We start from the raw sequence: 19,287 nt of genomic DNA, 5'->3' as shown, positions 1-19,287 counted from the left end.
TCAAGCAAGAATATCATTAATATGTCAAAGTTACTGCAGGGTCATTTGTTCCTAAACTGGACTTTTTCCTTGTCCAGAATTTAGCATTAGTTTTCATTTGCTCTGTTATTTGAGCCTTCCAATGAGTTTTCCCTTGAAACAAATCAGATTCATTGTATTGATATAGCAGTGCTGAATATAAAAAAGGCTTAAGCTATTGTTTTTCAATGTTCAGACATTTTTAACTGCTCAAGTCACCAGCATACTGTATTGTAAATCGGGTCCTATCAAGTCTAACATACAAAAGTATTTACAAGTAAATCACTCTGCATTTCATTGGGATTTCCTGAGACTCTTTCTTTATCCTCTCCCAAATAGCACTGCTATCCTACTGAACCAACATATTTAATACTTCAAAGGGCTTGTCAAGTTAGTCAAGCTTCTAGGCACTTCCCTCCCTGGCTATGTTAGCTATTCTGTCTTAGTGAAATGTTTTGCCATATTTTGTCTTCATTACTATGGCTATTCTCATATCAATGGTCCCGTCAAACAAACATATTCATTGGCTACATGGTTTCTTTTACCTGACAGACCTGTTAAGCTGTTGTGTATTCATACTTTTTTTATCAAGCTTACAGCCTAATGTTTTTGTGAAGTTTGCTTGCTGTTTCCTTGTGTTAGTGTGTCTGTTACCCATGTAATTAATAAATGTTGATTTTGAGTGCTATAAGTGAAGAGGAGAAGAGGAAGAACTACTCTGGAGTTAGTGATGTAGTGGCTTATGAGTTTATTACCACACTTAAGTCACTGCATGTGATGTGTTCTAGAAATTCAGCTAGAGTAACTTAGTGCTCACTAATTCTTTTATTTAGCAGATAGCTAGGAGAAAATGTAGCTGTAAACAAATGCTTTTCTTTCTTGTAATCTATTTGTTCAATGTGATTATTTTGTGTTTCCTGTGTGCAAATGTATATTTCTCTTGCATGTGTAACTGCAAACTGTACTTAACTCATTCACTCTTACATAAATATTATATTTACTAAAAATGTATTTATTAATTGTTAATAGCATAGCTATTGCTAAACAGTGGCAGGCTGTTGACACCTACCGCTGATTGGCCAGACTGCACTGCTGTATATTTACTATTAGAGTTCAAATCATTTGGCAGTAACAAGCAGTTGCCTAGTCAGGTAACCTGGGGTGGTAGAAAGTTGTTACCTTGGGCCAGGGAAGAAGGCTGTATTGCTAAAGAATATTACCAGCCTTCCTTGAAAACTGATATGTGCATGTGTGTGTACATGAATGTGTGTGCAAGAGTTTATTCAAACAGTTACTTTTGACAAGTGAGCACTGGAAGGCAATACAACAAAGAGAGAGTGGTAAGAAAAGCATCCGGGAGCTATGTCAATAACTTTACTTTGTGTGGTGTTTATTGTGAAGCCTGTTCTTGAGATGGCTATTCTATGCCACAAATATGACAACAGTACATATTTCCTGTTCACTCTTGAGGATAAGTTGCACTTGGTGAGCTGTTTAGTGTTTCATATTTATGTGCTTTTTCATACTTCAATCTGTGGTGTGACTCCACAGATGGTGGCCATCAGAGTTTAGAATTAAACAAATACTATTTGTGGGCTGTAGGACCATAGGTCCTGTCACCAGATGTCCCATTGGTGACAGTGGTTGGCTTCAAACCCCATTTGTCTGTCAGCAGCTAAACCTGTGCCTTTACAATAGTCTTATCAGCAGCATTTAGAAGAAGATTGTTTTTTTCTGATTCTATACATGCACATGGATTACAAGTGAAGCCAATCAGTCTGCAATTGTTTGGGTCTGTTTTAGGACTTCTCTTATATGTAGGAACTCCTACAAATTGATGACAGACTTATAAAGCATGCATAATTATAATGTAATTACTAATAAGAATATTTATTTATTTATTTATTTATTTATTTATTTATTTATTGCCATTTGTTAACCGGTTGGTCCAACTGAACCAAAGGCCCATTTTCAGTGGAGACCTGAGGACAAAAGCTCCAATTACAATTACAGACATGCCAAAAAGCAGTAATTAATACAAAGACTAAAAATTACAATAGTAATATTGACAAGAAACATTTACATAAAATGAAATCAACAAAGACAATATATTTATATATAAGTTTCAAAAAATCCAATACAATAGCAGCAGGATAATCCCCAAGTAGGAATATTTACAAGAACCTGATTGTAGATATACTGTGAAGAAGAGGAAGAAAGAAAGGCAGATAAAAAGAGAGAAAAACTTAACTTAATCAAAAGTAGAATTTAAGAAGAAATCAGTTAGAGATCAGGTCAGTTATGTTATGTTTTAGTTGGTTATACCTAACATTGTGTGAGAAAACAGCCAGGTATATGATCTTCTGTTACGTGAGGAACACATATTACGCCTTTAGTATGGGGACTTAGTATGGGGAACTATACCCATTATTTTGCTGTGCTCTCGAGAGCAGTGACACTGAGGTAATCCTGGGTATATCTGCGATCTCCCATCCATTGGTCAAGATTTCTTGAGGCCAGCGCTGCAGGTGCTCTGCCTCACATGTACGGGATTTTGTTCCACAGCATAGAGTCTTTGGGTGATGAATCGTCTCCCGCCCTTGTGGCTCTGATGGATCTAGATTTTGGTCACCTCTGAGCAGCAGCGGTGTTTACTGAATAGAGCTGGAGTTTTATCCTTTCAGGTGAGGTGGCCTCCTCAGCTGCTGCAAGTGTCAGGTCAGATACATCGTACTCAATCATTGGTCTGATGAGATGAGTAAAAGGAGACTATGACCTCCTTTGATCTAGATGAGAATCCCTTCATGATAAGGTGGGCAATGTAAGAAGGTCTTCTAACTACTTTAGCTACATGGTGTCGAATGACAGACTACTATCAACCTGGGTCCCATTTAAATGCCAAATGAATTACTGCGTCATTTATTGAAAGTCTGCTATAGTTACTGTTTTTATCTTTAGTTTTCTTTCATAATTGAAGAACATCTTTTTGTTGCCCACTTTTTTGGATAAGATCATAGGTTCTCACTAAACTTGCAGACAAGGAGGCCATCAAGAAGCTCAGCTGTATCACTGGATACTGGTGGGAGAATAACATTAAGTCGAATCCCAGATGAAAACTTGTTTATTACCCATCCTGTTATCCATTTTGATTTAAAAAACTGCTAGAGAGGTACTCTGCTTGATATTTAAGAATAACCTATTATAGCTATGGAGGATACTTTTGGTTAGGTACCGATCACTTCACCTGCTTCTTCCATCCATTGTTTATGTGGAGATGTAGGTTTACATATCTAGAGAAAGTGTTTGCTTCACCACCAGTTCTATTTAGCTGAAAAGGTTCAATGAGTGCTGGGACATTTGTAGCATGGAAGGCAAAGCAGAAATTAGTCCTCAAGATCCTGAACAGAGGGAATGGGATTTTCAGTCTAACCAAATATCAAAGAATACTGAGATTTTAGATCTTTTTGATGAGGAAAATGGAGGTCTGTCAGACTGGTGATAGGTCTATAAAAGGAGGAATACAGTGAGACTATAACGTTTTTGGAAACTGAGGCAATGCCAGGAAGGATAAACTGTGCAAGGTATCAGGATTTTCTAATCATGACAACAATGTCTTGGTCAGTGAAGTGTTTATCAGCAGAGATAGCTAAGTTCCTCGTGACTGTGCCAGATGTAAGTGGGATGTTATCTATATGAAGTGTACTAGTGATACAAGATAGACCAAAGTAAACAATGTTGCATTTCATTGTGGTGAGGGTAATCCCATGATTAACACACCAAGCATTTGTTTGGCCTAACCTTTAATGGAGAATTTGATTTCCAGAATGGGATTTGTTAACAGCTCTCAGTCTATAATAATCAACAAACTTGGTTAACTACCCATCCATCCATCCATCTGCAACTCTTTTCCTATTTTTTCACATGGGGGTTGGGGTGTCACATCCATAGGGGCAATCACCTTATGGCAGCATTCACACTGCAATCCCCTGATATTGGATTTCATGTCAAAGAAGTATATACCAAAAAGAAGAGAAGCCGGAAAAGAGCCCTATGGGGCACTGCTCTTGACTTTGTTCTTTATAGAGCTCTATATCCAGTGAACTGTATGTGTTAGTATTAAGTTAGTAAAATTTGTCAGTAATGCCAGCATGGAGGATAGTGCTAAAGACATTGCAAGGCTCGAGCAGGCAGTATTGACTGTATGCTCTTTATCCATGGCCTTGGTAACCTTTTCAAAGAACTCTCCCAGGCTGAGTAGGCATGATCTGCCTTTTATGAAGTCCAGCTAGTGTGTATACAGATATACAAGATTACCTGTATAGCTGTTTATTAGTTCAACAGTAATTCAGTACATATCCTTGCAGATATTACTAGTGAGACAAATAGATCTGCAAATCCTAGAGTCAGTAGATGAAGCACCTTTAAGCAAGGGAAGCACAAAAGCTGTTCTTCACACATTGCATATATAACCAGTGAAGATAACTGAGATGAAAAGAAGATGTTGGGATTTTGTGTGGAAGGAATTGTCATAGCTCAGCAGAAATCCAGGAATATTGTCAAGGTGACATGGAACTGGTCTTTTTAATTTTGGAAAGTGCTAAAAGGACCTGGTCCAGAGTGATTTTGAAAGGGTTGGGGGATGGTGTACAAGGTACACAGTTTGATTGTCACCTTTCAAAGGGAAACTGGCTAGGATTCAAATATGAGGGGAAGTATAATGGCGAATGGAGGGCAGTGGAATGGACGTGTGGGTGTTAATATAGTCTAATTTCATAGTATTTCTTCACTGATTTGACCAGTTTAGTAAGAGCTTTTTGTGATTTTTTTTATTGGACTTGCTTACTGAGTTAGGATTGCTATTATAATTGATTTAATATAATTGCTATTAATATATTATTATAATTTGCTATTAGATACTTGTACCTATCAAATGCTGACAAAAATAGCTGTAATTGCTATCATTGATAAAGTGTCCGTTTGATTTATTGATTAACTATTGATAATGATGAAGATTTTGTATTACCACCATGGGACATTCTCTTTTTTTACTAGTATTCCAAATGTTTGGAATGAAAAATAAGAGAATTCCTCGATATGAATAAGAAGCTAACTAGGATGATGTTTTAAGAGGCATGGTGGGAAATATATTAGTAATTTCATTGATTACTTGCATAGTACTACAACTTTTTGTCTGTGGGTGGAAATATCATATTTCATATTGATTACTGATTACTTGCACAGACTTTTTTAAAGTTTAAGTTTACTTTTGTCAAGCATGCACCCCAGAACAGTCCTAGAACACCTCCCTAGACACATCCTACAGAATAATAAATAGATGAAGAGGCAGTAGTTAAAGCAAAAAAATCTAAAGAAAGCAAACAAACTCAAGGCAGAGGCTATTCAGAATCAGGATAGTGATAGCAGAGTGATTGAAGATGCATGCAAAGAGGTAAAACAGACTGATAGCATATGTGAGCTCTTATATGCTTGATACAATATATCTTATGATACAAATAAGTTTTAGAATAGTTTTAGATTTGTTTTAGATTTGCAAGTGACATCAATAAATATAAAAAAGAATATTAACACACTACATGAAAAATACCAGGTCTGGTTTCAGGTTTCCACACCCCCAACTTTCAGTTTCAGAAATAATTAATCTTTGTCTTTAAAGTGTAATAGAGAACATCAGTCATCAGTCGCTTAGAAAGAATCTCAAACAGACTCAAACAGACAGGCAGGCAGGAATTCAGTTGCTCTTGTGTCATCTACTAAAAAAAAGTATATTTCATCTCAGAAATGTTTTAAACTTTTATCACGAAGAATTATTATGATTGTAAAAGTGAATGTTAGAACATATAAGAGACATATGGAACCAGAAAGCAATCAAATGCTCTAGCTAATCATGTCCTGAATCACTAGTATGAGTTTTCTATTGTATTATTATGGGTTATCGTGCACAAATATAATTTTTCCCTGTTGTCTAGAATTTTGGTTTTGTAGTTCCACCATAATGCTTTATTGTTTAGATTACCAGTGTATTTGTAAGTCACAGTCCTTATTAATGAGGAGTGCATTCATCTCTGCGTGTCACCATTAGCACATTCAAGAAAGGAAAATATTATTCCCATTCTTTGGAGGACAATTCTTAGTTTATAGAATCGTCAGTGTAAAGTAGCAAGGGTAGAAATAATGACAGCAACAATTTAAACCAAACATTGTTATCATAGTACTAAGTATGTTGCTTTTGCTAACTGGAAAAATAAACAATCATTTCTAAATTATTTTGATTAATTAATTCCAATAATATTTGTAAGTACTTGTTGTTAGTAAGGGAATTTCCCAGTCTGTGTCTATATAATGCACTATGAAAGACAATTCACATTATATTAACCAGTTACTGATTTTTTTATCTGTTGTCACACAGATACAGATAATGACTGACTCTGCTGAAATAACACAAAATGACCCCTCTATAATCTAACATTTTTAGGTAACAGGCTACTTAGTGTGTTTGATACTGTTGCTACATAAAAGTGCATTCAGCACTGTTTCTGTTCATTATGTAATAACAGCTGAGTAAAAGCATAAGCATAGTAAAGATGCCTTTACTTGGTCATACAGTGAATAAGGAACTCTTCAGGACTGTAGGCAATTCATAAAACAACAACTTGCTGCAATGCATAAACTGACAATGGCTGTTATCCAGGGAAATCTTTTAATTCTACTAAGTGCTTTTGTTCCTCAAAAGGGAACGTCTTCAGGAAAAATAAAAAACACTATAAAACTGCATTAAAATAACATTTAAAAAAAGTCATATGAAACCACATTTACCAATACTAAAACATTCCAATTAACAATCAATCAATTAATTAAGGCATAAAAGCAATAGTCAAGCATTATAATATTTAAGCATTTAAAACAGAATTAATAGAGCAAGAATCATTTAGTCTGGAGTAACTTGTAGCATCTAATCTTAACTGCCATACTAGCTCGTGTTTTTCTAGTGGTTCTTGGTTTATTACTGTAAGCACTTCAGCTGTTAATTAAACTGTAATGTTGACCCATTTGATCAGAAATTCATGATCAAGATGCAGCACTGCAAGATGGCATTCATCCTCACACTAAACATGGAGTGATAGCAGAAATGATTATAGCAGGAAGGTTTTCATGTGTGTCGAGGATTGCTTTTTAGGAAAACATGGCTGTCTGCCATGACTAAAGAGAATCATCTATCAGCAAAGCTAGTTCTAAGTTGCTCCAGTAGTCTAGAACTTGGCTAATTAGTTTGGCATGTGCAGGGCTGAAGTCCACTACATAGACTGCATAGGGAGTGTGGCTGCCTTACCTTCGGTGTAAGAAAATTATTTCACTGTTCATTTAAGTGCAATGATTGCCTTTGTTTCAATGAAAAATGATTTGTGGGCAAATACCATATTCTGTCAAACTCGTTTAAATGGAGTAAAATATTTTGAGTAATAACTATATTAAATAGAATTTTAATCTTCTTTTAGCAACTGTCAATTTGATACAATGTACTAACAAATGAATTGTTTAGATTGCTGCTAGGTAAACATGCATGTATATTATCTGATACACTTAACAGATAACTCTACATTCTTCCACATATTCATAATTATGGTGCATATTGTGATGACCCACCACTGCCAACCAATATGTGAAGTGGATATCCCACCTCTGGGCCAGTAATCAAGTAGCCTCAATCCTCACTACTAGAATCTGCAGGGGGACGTTCACTGAGAGGATAACAGGTACACACACGCAGTATTTCCAGATACAGCTTTGTGCAACAAGTGCAATTTCCCTTAAGAGCACACAGAGACCACAGTCAGTCTGGTGGTGGTTTCTCCCTCTTCCTTCAGATCCCCAATTAGATTCTACACTAGCACAGCTATAGAGATGAGATCTCAGTTGAGTGACCAAGTCAAGACCTCCAGCACCCACTCTGTCCAACCAGTGATTCATGCCCCTGCCCAAATAAATGACACACACACTCTTTGAGGTTTGATTTACACACACACACACACACACACACACACACACACACACACACACCTGGGAAATGCTGACACAGATTTACTAGTTATGCCCCCTTCTGTCCAGACTATAAGGTAGTTAACACTTTCACCACTCACTTCTGCCAGGTACATTAAGGCCCTTAACAAAGGGTGATCAATTTTACTGTGTAATATTAATATTAATAGAAATGGTAGTCTGACCAAGAGCAAGGCTGTTAGGATTGGCCCAGTGTCACCAAATAAATACGCAAGTACTCTCAAAACTTAAATATCTCTACAAAGATCAACCACAATGAAAATGTTATATATATTTAGTAATAATAAAACAACAAGAACATACTAAGTAGATATTCACAGTGATATATGAGTTCAAAACACAGGAAATATTTAAATAACATTGCAGGACGGGCTCAGATAAACAAAGAAAAAATAATATCTAAGCTAAGCTTCACTATATTCTTGACTGTATCTGAGTGCATTACTATACCCTAAAACTTATTAATAGGACAAGGCAAATGAGGTGATGAAGGGTTCTTCTTGTTGTCAGGTCCAAGACAGAATACAGAATGCTCTGTCTCACTAAGAGACTTCTCAAAATAATATCTAAAATATTATTGCTGGGATAGCTTGCAGAATGACATCACTTCTTGTCATCTGATTTCTAGTTCTCAGGTAAAACCCCCATTGCTGAAGATGGCAGGACTTAGCACCTACCTTTAAAAATACACATACAAGGGATTTTGCTCAGATCTATGACAATTGCATTCATTCATGTTTGCAGAGTGGTAATTAATTCACCCCAAAGACAATACAGAAAGCCTCCTAGTACAGACTTTGTGTCTCTGGCTGCATTGAAACTTGTAAGATACCTCTTTATGGCTTAGCCTATAAATTAATTTAATTTCCGATGTCTTGTCTAACATTTGCTGGACTGAAGTTAACCCTCCAGTTTCCTCTGTTAAAACAGATACATTAAACAGTTACAATACTGCATGTACATTTCTGTTCTCTGCAGTAGGCACACTGTAGTTGCATTTCAAACACAGCACTTTACAAATACCTTTTCAACATACATGTCTGTAGAAAGCAGTTTATTATACATGTGGCATACAGTTCTAATACATTTGTAACACAAGGATCTGATATGACATATAGTTCTAATACATTTGTAACACCAGCATCTTGTATAAATTAGTTTGATATTCACAAATGACATATAATTATTTACAAAATTCCAGCCAGCTGTACTGGCAGTACCTCCTTTTATCACACACATTATGGTTAGTATACCACTGGGGACTACTGTGATTCAAAGATATGAATCACTGTAGTCCCTAGTACCATACAACAGCCTTCAGGTTTTAAAGAACAGAGCACAGGAGCATCTACTATCCCAAGGCAAGTACTTGGTACTCCTATGCTCAGTCTGACAAGTGGCATTGTTTATTGTGTCAGTGCTACATAGTACAGTGATATAAGGGAGTTAAGTACATTGTAGTCTGCCTTACCAAAGAGCTATATGTAGCTCCTTGGTAAAGCACTCTATACCATAAATAACTGCCTTAAACCACCATGTTGTAGTCTTCCCTTATGCATGACTGTGATTCATAAAGATATCACAGTCATTAGGTATAAGCGTAGACAGGAATCATTATCATATTGTGGTAATGAGAGGATATGATGTTGGGCAGGATCATATTGGTGAGAACCCAGCAGAATAACTGTCTGGGGTCACAACAAACTAGTGTGTGGTAGCAGGTTTGCCTACACCTTAGGAAACTCCTTTGCTAGGATTTTTCTGCATTGCAGCTGAGTTTTTTGTTAGTTTGTTTCTTTCTTTTTTTACTGTGCTAGTGTTTTGATCAGCACAATAAGCGGTGCAACATACTAGCAGAGAAAGTGGAATACTGCACTTGGGAGCATAGCATGACTGGTAGGTATGTGATTGCTGTCCCACAGATTACCAAACTAGGACCAGCCAGTAATCTAATGCTGCTTGCCTTTTGAATTGTATACAAGCAAGATGGGGGTGATTTGAAAATGTAAATAGTGCATGTAGAACTACTTAAAACAATCAGACAAAATGGTATACCTGGTCATTGCCCTATTATATACTGGTCTTTCTGAATTGGTATGGCTTGGTCCATAGATTTACTGTGAAACAAAAGGTATTCAGAAGAAACACTCACAGTATATGCTAAGGTAGATGATAATACATATTGCTGGTTCATTATTTACAAAAGTAGTATTTACAAGAGTCCCTTCAGGTGTATTGCTTAGTGACTATATACAGGGGTAAGGTCTTGTGGAGTGGGACATTGTTTAGCTAGTAGTTAGACAGGTGCGTAGCCTAGCATTAGGTAGGTGGGTCTTGAATAGTATTTTGAATTGTGAGGGGTTAGAGATGGTTAAACTGTTCTGGGGGGTCAAGTTCCAAGTTCTGGAGATTTGATTAGAACAGACAGAATTTCCAAAGTAGTTGTTAGCTTTTGTGACTTGTAATAGAAATTTGTCAGAAGATCTCAGCTGTTTTTTTTTTAGTTTGCATGTGAAGTAGGTTGCAGAATGCCCAACATTTTTCTGGTTGGTGATGGTGCAGCAGTAGCATTGTTGCCTCACAGCAAGAGGTTCTCCCGTTCAGTTCTCAGCTGGAGTGCGGGGAGTGCCTTCTGTGTGGAGTCTGCACGTCCTCCCCGTGGTTTGGTGGGCGTTCGAAAGACATGCGTAAATGGGCGTACCTTCGCTGAAGGTTGAACATCAAGGTGGCACCTCAGCGTTCATGAAAATCTACTGCCAATCATTAGCGGATCGGAGTTCCGCTGTGGCGGCCCCTAACCGGGAAAAGCCGAAAGACAACAACATACTATGCCATGGGTCATCATTAGTTGAGTGTATGTTAGGAGATTGGGTTATTCAAGCCAGTTTAGTTGGCATAAACCAATACAGTGATGGGATCTATATGGGGAATTAGTGGCAAATTTGGCAGTCTTATTATAGCAGGCTTCTAGTTTTAATACATCACTTTTCTCAGGTTGGTGAAAGTGGCAAAAGCATAGAAACATGAAAGGAATTACATACAGATTCAGCCAGGATTACTGTAAATCCTTTGGAATGAGTTGTCTCTATAGAAGTTAAAAATAAAGGCAAGGATCTTAGATTAAAACAAATAGCTTTTTAAAATATACAGCTAATGGTGCTAATAGCAGAATTTTGCATGACAGGGAAGTTTGTTATTTGTCTGTGTAGAAAGTTAGAGTGCATATTCTGGTTCAATGAAGAGTTTGGTGGGAGTGGAAGAATATTAGATCTAGAAACAATATGAGTTTAATGTTTTCAGTGGTATAGGAGATGGAGGAATGATGGATTTAAGAAAGTCCTTTGAGTTGTTTATAGATCTAACAGAAATGTTTGTGTGTTTTGTATACATCTTTTTATTATTTAGGTAGATGATTTTTTCTGTTTAGGTAGAATTCTTTCAGTTTGTCAATTTGGAAACAGGCTGAAGTATATGACTTGTCAAAATTTCTGTTGGTGTTGAAGTTTAACCCTTGTTCTTATAGTATGTTTAATAGCTGGTGTAATTCAAGGGCATGTGTTTACTATCCCACACCATTTCCTAAGAGGATCGATTATATTCTGTATTGCTTGTAAGGATGTTGTGAAAAAAATAGGGCTTCAGTTATGTCCCCTCTGCAACAGGCAAGTATAGTCTATAATGATTTGGTAGTAATGAAGTTTCTCTTCTTTACTGATTTGGAATAAACCTTCATTAATTATTATAGGTGGGTCTTCTGGGGTATAAATGACCAGGTGAAATGCATAGGTCACTGATCACTGATAAAATTTGGAAGTTTGGCACTGGCTGTGCAGTGATGTGAGATATTGATAAGCAAGAAAAATGAACTATTTTGGACTAATGGTTAGGATGAGAGAGTCATTGCATGAAGCAATTGTGAAAATCAAACATCTGTAGTAGTTATTTCCTTATTTGCCCAGTCCAATTAAGATTGAATGCCTATAATAATATAAAGTTATTCTGAGAGGAACAGGACCTTAAGGAATCTAGGACTATGGAAAATGATTTGGAGTTTTCTGGTGGAGATTATTAAGTCCAGATGATATAGTATTTATTTTTTCTCTGAATACAAGCTTGAAAACAAGTATTGTGGGGATTGATTCTTTTGTGTGAATTTAATAGGCTATATGAGAAATATTTGAGTATTTGAAGATTAGCCAAGCTCTAATTAGAGTGATTAAAAGAGAGTATTACCTACTGATTACTGTTGAAGAAGTGGTCTCAAGAATGTCAAATGCAAAGATATTTTAAGCACAAGGTATAAACAAGGATTTCTGAAAAATAAAGTTAGATGAAACAAGTTCTAATTGTGGATTTACTACACCATTATGAAAGTATGCAATCCTTAGATTCCTGATTGATATTTTATTAGTACTAGAGGTATTCCAAAGAGCTATTGAACAGATAATTGAAAGTCTGGAAGGCGTTGTAGATATAACAGATAATTTAATGGCTTAAGATTAAGCAACTGAAAAGAATAGCAAGAAACTAATAATGCTAATAAATGGATTGTGGTTGCATAATTCCAAGTTAAGTAACAGCAAATTAAAAAAATAAGAGTGAGAAGTCAAAAATCCATGGGTCATAATCCAGTATCAGGTAGTTTGAAAAATGATTCAGAAAAAAACTCAATTATTTATGTTAATGCCAGGGCTGTAAAATGAGCAGGCATTACTGAGTTTTCCTGAAATAATTCAGTAAATTGCAGAGCTTACACTTAATGTGTCAATATAACTAAGCTTGTAAGAAAACTGTAGGACCAGGGTATAGCTTGGAAGGGAGCTATAAACAGGAAGATCATTTGAAATGCTTAAGAAATCATTAGTACAATTTTTTCTTGTCCATTTGAACCTTGTAATCATTATAACTATTAGATATTTTCTGTGAACACTTTCTGTTACTTATGTCTCAGGTTTATAATTTCTGCAATGCATGTTCTTCTGATATGTAGATTGTAATTGTGACCTCTACTGTGTACTTTAAATTGACGCAGTTAATGGAGAAGATTTCTCATGTTTTGGATGAAAATGTGTTCTGCCAGTCAAACTTTCCTTCTTCTCAAAATAAGCCAACACAGGAATGGAGAAAGGAGATTCTTTTGATAGGATGACTGCAATTAAGGTTACAGAGACTAGGCAAGTGGAGGCTGGAATTTACTGGAGAAAACTGACAAAGGAACCAAGGTATTGGGAGCAAATAATTAGATTAATTAGACAGGGAAAGGTAATAGAATGGGAAGAGGCCAAGAATATATTTGGACTACAGATGAGAGATTGCCCTCCCTATCAAGGACTGATATCAGAGTACAGGCAAAGACAAAGGAATAAGGGGATCCTAAGTGAAAGACCAGCACTGGTAGAGTTTTAGTAGATTTTAGAACAGAAACTGCTAAGAAATGGATGATTAGCAGGAGATATAAAATATTGCATGATAACTATAGGAATCAATCAGAGGTAGTTAGAAAGGACTGGGAAGAGTTATTGGATAAGCAATTCACAAAGAAACAATGGGAGGATATATGTATGGATCCCAAATATGCAACAAAGTATAGAACAATGTGAATTATAGGAACAGTACATGCAGAATAATGTTTTTGGAGGAGGAATGAGGTTTAAGGGAAGGCAGGAACTGAATGAGCTATGTAATGTTCAATTGGCAATGACTGTATAGAACATTATATGTGATATATAATGTTTTCAACTGAAAATATATCACTATGTTTTTTTCATTAATGTAAATGTATGATTGTCTGTGTCATAAGTGATAATTCAATAAAGATGTTTCTTGTTTAAAAATAAATGAAAAAAAACAAACCAACACATAAATAAAGAAGTAAAATGCAATTATGTCAATGTGAAACTTATATTGCAAGTAGCTACCAGGTAGAATGGTACAGGATATTATAGCCAGTTATTATAGTCAATCTGGTATAGGATCGTATAAGAGACTGGAACAGTTGCCTGTGGGTCAAGAACAATTACAAATACACTAAAGAGATATGTTCAGATAGAAAAGGAACTGTTAGCAATAGTGTATGGATATGATACATTCCATGATCATGTCTAGGGGTAAAGACGTTCACTTGAAACAAACCACAAACCTTTGAAAATGTATTAAGTGCTTTACAATGCACCACTGAGACTGCAGATGAGGTTACTTAATCTACAGAAATATGATCTGAAAGTGATATATAACCTTAGCAAAACATTATGAATAGCAGACATGCTGAGTGGACAGCATTTAGCAGAGAAGCATGAAGAAGTGTTAGAAGACAAATAGAAGAACTAGAGATTGGTAGTGCAATACTATAGTTGCCAAAGATGGAAGAAAAAGTAAAAGCACTTGAGAGATGTATTGATAGTGTTTAAGAAATGCAGATGTTGAAGAATTTCGAGAGAAATTCAGTCTTATTTTTTAAAGGAGGAAATAAGTTGTGTAAGCTAACAAAATAATAGTACCCAATCAACTGAGAAAGCAAATGCTTATGAGGATATATGTATCATAACTGGGAATACTGAATTGCAAAGAAAGAGAAGGAAATATAATGTGCTGGCCAGAACTGTCAACTCATTTGTAACAAGTAATACAGAGTTGTGCCATCTGCAGTGTGCATAACAACAATCCAAAGGAAGAAATTCATCATACCCAGTACCAGATCTCATCTGTGGAGCCAAGTGGGTAATGATTTGGCCTAGTTCAAAGAAACGAATAATCTCATATGTGTGGATTGTCATTCCAAGTTTCCCAATGTAATCTGATTGACAGATCTCAAGACCAGTAATATTAAATGCTCTCATATTTTACAATGGTCCACAGTTCACAGTCTGGAAGTCAGAAGAATTGCAAAGGAATGAGAATTTAAGCAAATACACTAGGCTCAGAGCAGCAGAATAGTGGAATGAACTACAACCAGTTTCAACATTTAAAAATGTTTTGATTTTTTCATGTAAAAGCAGGACACATTTGTCATAGTGCTAATATTATGTTACAATAGCCATTGAATTGAAATATTTGCTATGTCCTAACATTAAAAAGGAGGATGTTATATATGAAATGCATAGCTTTAAGGCTAAGAAGCTAAAGTGATTGGCATGTGGTGCACATTTCTGCAAGACTTCAGCTGGAATGAAGATATTGTGGAGGTTGTACCACATTCACTGTGTTGTGTATTATTTATTAAGACTGTTGACAAGTCATTGTTCAGTAGAAACTCGGGCAATTACCAAAGCCCATTGAAGTCAGTAGGGAGCCTTATTCTAATATAAAAAAGATGGATAAGTGTGATATGTGGATAGTTTGTGTGATGTATGATATTAATTATTTACAATCAGATTTAGTTTAAATGCATATCTAGCCACATTTTGTAAAACCAACAAAGTTTGAAAAACATCCATTTGTATTAACACTTTATTACAGCTCTACTTATTTCTGAAAATCTTTTATTCAATGCAAGTAATGTGGCTACAGACATTCAAAAGCAATTTGTAGATTATTTAATCATATTTGCAGTGTAAAAGCCAGAATATTTAAAAAATGTGTAAAATTCTAAATAAAATTGTGCAGCCAAAATACTACAGAAGGGAACAAACAGGTTAAAATGGACATGGGACACAACTGAAATGCACACTGTGAATGCAGCTCAGGCTTGAGGCAGCAGTAAAGTAATAGGGGAGCTGTATGTGATGACTTATGGTCAGAGACATTTGTGATTATAGGTAGAAATATTACATGTAAGCTAGAATATAGGAGACAGTGCAACACACAATTCAATATTCGAGCAGAAACTGTTTTTAAATTTGGATGCCATTAAAAATCATTGTGCACTGTTGTGATACACTTAGGACACAAATCAAAGCCATTGGGTCAGATTGTTGCTTAATTGTGAGTAAAAGTACAGAAAATACCAACTAATTTTCTAGGTAGTGCTCTTGGAAATCAGATAAAGCAACCAAATGTATTGTCTCATACAAGTATTCATAGCTTTGTGCAGGATACAGCATGTATATTTCTGACTAATCTGAATGACTATAGTGTTGCTCAGAATAAGAGTATGAAAATCAGATAGAAAAATAACACAGATGTTGTCAGAGGCAACAATGGCAGATGTTTCTCCTAGTAAGTTTGCAGACAGTTCTAGGAATGCTGAAGGTCATGATGCTATTAGAAAATGTTGTAAATGGTACAGGATTGATATTCTTTTGGAGTACCCAAAATGCTGCTGATAGTTTGTAGCGTTGTTGTGGTTTATTTACTAGCTTACCTGTCTGTATATTTCACCCAGGCCATTACCAGTCATTCATGTACAAGAAGAATTTCAGTCGGTCTTAGAAATACAACTGAACAGCAAATGGTATATAGAGAGTATGGATGTGATTGTTAAGGAAACTGAACTGACTGAATGAGCCATTACCATTGTGATAGTTGTGAAGTACAACAAATATAGATATTTAGGACTTAAACTGTTGAGGAAGGTGTTACAACTACACTTGAGGCTTTCTTCTCTGTGTTTGATACTGATCAAGAGTTTTGGCAATTTAGATAGGTTGAAGTTATGCAAAGGTTTTATATATTCAGCACATTCATGAGTACACTGCACGCAGGATTCTCATACTGTTGTTTAGAAATCATCAGCCCTCGATGTGTTTTAAATAGCAGTAGCTGAGATTAGTGAAGAAGTAGAATGTGTAATTAACAAAAAAGATGATCTTTTGTGGGCAGCTGTTGAACAAGAGTATGGTACTTTCCTTATCAGGTTACTTGTCAGGCTGATGAAAAAAGGCCGGAAATTAATTAGAAACAAGTGTCAAATCTAAGTGAATGAAATACATGAGTCATGATTTGACTTCTAATGTCTCAAACCAGACTCTGCTATAGTCACTGTGACAGCAAAAATGCAAAAACCCAATGAAAAAAATATCTCACAGGTTCTTAGGTAATACTAGGCAATAAATCTGCAGATCAAAAGGTAAAAAAAAAAAAAAAAAAAAAAAGAAACACAGAGAGACTGAAAAACACCAACTGCAGAAGCATAAAATCCAAAAATGTTTAATACTCCCGCGCCTTGGCTAACAAGCCTTTCACAGAGTTAACCTGTTTAAAAGGTCCCTCCAGTCTCAAGAAAAGCAAAACAAGATAGACCAGAGGAGAATTTGAAGATGCCCATCCAGTTATCTAGGTAACCTTGAAAGTGACAACGGTGTTACTCTGCTTGACATGTAATGGAAGTTTGTAACGGAGGTGAGGAATGCACTGAGATATGAAGCTACTGCACAAACATGTTTTATTTAACTTTGATGAAGATTTAGTGCTTTTAACTGGGTATTTGAGGTTTCATTTGTTTAGAAAAGAAAAGGAGGCCAGAGGGTTGGATCTTTCATGGCTTGAAAGGCTAGACGTTTTTGTTTATCTGTGTACTTAAGCATGCTGTTTTAGGTCTTTTTACTGCACCTCTGCTCCACCCCATGCATCTTGGCTACTCTCAGAACCTACAAGCCCCCCCCCCAGCCACTACTCCCCCGTCTCAGAGTTAGTGTGATAAAGTTTCCAATGGAGAAGAAAGTGCTCTCTAATGCACCAAGTTTGTCACAAGTGTTTTAAGCACATGCTGTCCAGCAGAACCACATGGACCACCATAGGCTTGGGTCTATATCACATAGTCGAAGTTTAATAACTTTGAACACGGAATGTTTGAACCATCCTGTTCGAAGTTAAACAACTTTGACTATGGATAAAAAACAAAAAAAAGAAAACAAAACAAAATAAACTGTTGCAAGCAAGCCCCCCCTGCACCCCCACGTGGGGGGCTGCGCCACCCACACCCCCCACTACTTCAATATACCAACTCCAACATTGCACCACATTGAACAAAATGGAAACCTCCGCTTATGGAGATTTTTGTTGAAACGCTCAAACTTCTGCAAATTCGAACTTATGGTCTCGACCATATGAGATTCAAACTTGCAGAAGTTTGACTATCTGATAGGATCCCCATAGGCACCATAGACTTCTCAGAAGGGTTCTAACAGGGACGGCTCTCAAACCATAAGGGAGATTCACATTTAGAACCACATTTATTAGGACTTATTTATACCTCCTAGTCCAACACCTGAGACCACAGCATTTTGTACTATACAGCCCCCAATAAAGGGTCCATAACATCACCTTCAGCGGTTGCCTGTAAGAGTGAGATGTGCCAACGCTTTGATACCTGCAAAGGATCTAGGAGCTCCACCAGGATTAACCAAAGTGCTGCAGTCCTCATTAACCCAGTTCCAAGTCAAAGCAACCTACCATTAGATTACTTTACCTATCAGCTGGCTTGGCTTGCTTGTTGTACTGTGTCTGAATATTGCTGATCTCTGTCTGCATTTTATTTTGAATTGAAGTTTTTCATTTAAGGTTTGGTTACTTCTATTTTGTATCTTATTCTTGTATTACATTTGTTTTGTTTTATGTTTTCTGTTCTGTTGGAGCTTTAAGAGGTCTTGGCTTGGGTCAGTTCAAAAAATTAGCAAAGCATTCCTTTCAAACCATAAATAACATCAGCTGATTAGTGGGAGGAGCTGATAAATAGCATTCCTCATTTAGCTAGAAATATCTCTATTTAGCTGGCATGTTTATTTTGCTTCTTGCTGTATTCTGCCTGAATATTGTTTATCTCTTTCTGCATTTTCTTTTTCCCACCCACCTGCTGAACCGTTGTTGTATTCTTAAACTTGGTGGCTTTTGAGTTGCCTGCCCCTACTATAAATTGGATTTTGGACACTCTTCCCAGTCCCATCATCAGCTCAGTCTACTGAGTACAGAGAGATCATTTGGGAAGGCCCACCCTCTTAGTTTCTTAACATTGAATTATTGTCTGTTTCCTCCCTTCTCACTTAACTTTAAAAAATTGCACTTTATTCAGCTGCTTTTACTGTATTTGTGTTTCTTCCTACTTTGTTACTTTATTTTGCTTTTGCTGCTTGTTCTTAAAAGTGTTCAATTGCATTTATTCTGCTGCATTTATTACTGCTTGTTAGTAGCCTGATTAAATTGTAACTGTTATTCTAAGCCTCTTAGTTTTTATTTAAGCACTTGTGCTTCAGGCCAGTTGTTTTACATTAAGAAGATTTGTATTCTACACTCTTGTGGCAGGAGAGGTAGCTTACATCC

This window comes from Protopterus annectens, chromosome 3.part1 (assembly GCF_019279795.1).
Source record: "Protopterus annectens isolate FY-2018-M chromosome 3.part1, PAN1.0, whole genome shotgun sequence".
Lineage (NCBI taxonomy): Eukaryota > Metazoa > Chordata > Ceratodontiformes > Protopteridae > Protopterus > Protopterus annectens.
The sequence above is the reverse complement of the archived record's forward strand: the minus strand, read 5'-3'. Positions refer to the sequence as shown.